This window comes from Mus pahari, chromosome 2 (assembly GCF_900095145.1).
Source record: "Mus pahari chromosome 2, PAHARI_EIJ_v1.1, whole genome shotgun sequence".
Taxonomy (NCBI): Eukaryota; Metazoa; Chordata; class Mammalia; order Rodentia; family Muridae; genus Mus; species Mus pahari.
Window position 1 is genome coordinate 73,809,418 of NC_034591.1, and position 2,463 is coordinate 73,811,880.

The window sequence follows — 2,463 nt, forward strand, 5'->3', positions numbered from 1 at the left end:
CTCATTAAGAAAACACCATTAAAAAAACCTCAAAATTTCATTGTTTTGAAAAATCCATACAAACGTCCATATAAACATTAATCCAATTGGTTCCTGTCTGTACAAAATTCTCCTTCTCTGGATCTTTCCAAATATTCCATGAGGCAGTCACTGGCCCCCTCACTAAGCCCTCGAACAATATAATGTTCAAAGCCTGGATGATCAAGTCCACCTTTATAAACTCAACAGTTGAGTCTTCAGCCATGGCCCTTCCTTTGAGTGTTAAACAAGATAATCAATATTGTCTCACGAATCAGGATCTGGCCTGTTTTTATGATACTGCCATTAGTCTCGGCTGCTTATCAGAACGAGATGCTAAGACTCCACCCTTTTTTGGTTGCAAAACAAAGAAATCAACCAGAACATCGTAGTGTTTTAGAAACTCCCATGTGATATGGTTTTGAAGACAGGGCCCTGTAGCAAGAATGGGAGGACAATGAGAGCGAGGATGAGCATAACCAGATGAAATATATGTGGAAATTGTCGAGAAATAGATTTAACTATGAAAAGAAATGCTGTAAATCTTGAAAGTAAATTCTCTTTTTAAAAAGATTTATGTATGTATGTATGTATGTATGTATGTATGTATGTATGTATGTATGTATATGCGTGCTCTATCTGCATGTACACCTGCATGCCAGAAAAGGGCATCATCATATCATGTTATAGATGGTTGTGAGCCATCATGTAGCTTCTGGGAATTGATCTCAGGACCTCTGGAAAAGCTGCCAGTGCTCTCAAACCACTGAGACATCTTATTTTCTTACCAGAGGTTTTATGGCTCATGTGGACTCTCAGGCCCAGCACAGTACTCTGTATGAGCCTGGGAGGGTCAAAACAAGGAGAGGAGACAGCAGGACGGCCGAGGGGAAAGGCACTGCCAAGCCTCAGGACCTGAGGTGTATCCGTGGGGTACACACGGAAGGAGAGAACCAGCTACTGAAAACTCTTCTGGGGGGCGAGGCACTGGAAGGAGAGGAGGGAGGGGAAACTGGTCGGGATGTAAAAATAGGACAAAATAAAAAGAAAACTCTCTTCTGACCTCCACAGGTGGATCATGACAAGCACAGTCACACACGTGCATGTGTTCGCGCACGCCACATAACAGTAAATAAGATGTAAGAGCACAAGAATTAAGGAGGGGAGAGAGAGAGAGAGAGAGAGAGAGAGAGAGATATTAGCTGTTTATCTACTCAGCCACCATGCTGGCACCTCTCTTTGTTTTGATCCACCCTCTGTGATGTAGGTTTTCTGTGGAACTGAGACATTTCTATATCCCCCCATCACCAGTTAAGGATTCTGCACATTAGTTTATCTCCTATCTGATTTACCTGTCAAAGCACCCCCATCCAACTCCTCTTTCACAAAAAAAATTTGGAGAAAAACTGATATTTAACCCCAAATGAGAAGCAAATGAATTGAGCTAGTTTCACTGCCCCTTCACCTCAGTAGCCTGGGACTTGGCCCTGGGAGTGATCATGGTCTAAAAAGAGAAGCTTCCCGCTGTGTAAGCCAGCAATCACTTCCTTGGTACGGGGTCATATAAAGGCAACATATGACAGGGATGGTGTTTTAAAACAGACAGGCCCCAGGTTTACTAACAGCCAACAAAGGCAGGGTCTGCATTTACTTCAAGAAGAATGTTAGTTCTATGTTAGGGAACCTGGACAGGTTCTAGGAAGCCATAACTCATAAGACGTCAATGGGGTCTTTGGTGAGATTACTAGAAAATTATAGGTTTATAGGTTTTGTGAGTACCTCAAAATGTCAACGTCCATGGGATACACCTCGGGGACAGAGATCGGGAGGTGGCTGCCAGATAGGACCTTCAGGGACTGTGTGGATGAGTTGTTTCTCATCTTGCCTGGACAGTTGCTTGGAAGGAACCACTGACCTCCGGAGGGAGTGACCAGACAGCTGGGAAATTCTGAAAGTCAAGTCTTCAGAAGGATTTTTCACAATGTTCTGCTAACTTGGCTGGGCCAGCTTGTTGACATAGTTAGGTCCATGTTCCCATCTCCTGGCTCTGGGCATGGCATAGCGATGAGGCGAACGTGTTTGCTTGTCTCCTGAAAACTCCAACTTGGATAGACATCCAGTTCTACATGGGCCTCAAGGGCCTTGAGCTGGAAGGGTCATTTTATTTTTATTTATGTATTTTATTAGATATTTCTTCATTTACATTTCAAATGCTCTCCCCTTTCTTAGTTTCCCCCTGCTCCCCAATCTACCCACTCCAGCTTCCTGGCCCTGGCATTCCCCTATAGGAAGAGTCAGATCAACAGATTGGGAAAGGATTTTTACCAATCCTAAATCTGATAGAGGACTAATATCCAATATATACAAAGAGCTCAAGAAGCCGGACTCCAGAAACTCAAAAAACCCCATTAAAAATGGGGTTCGGAGCTAAATAAAGAATTCTCA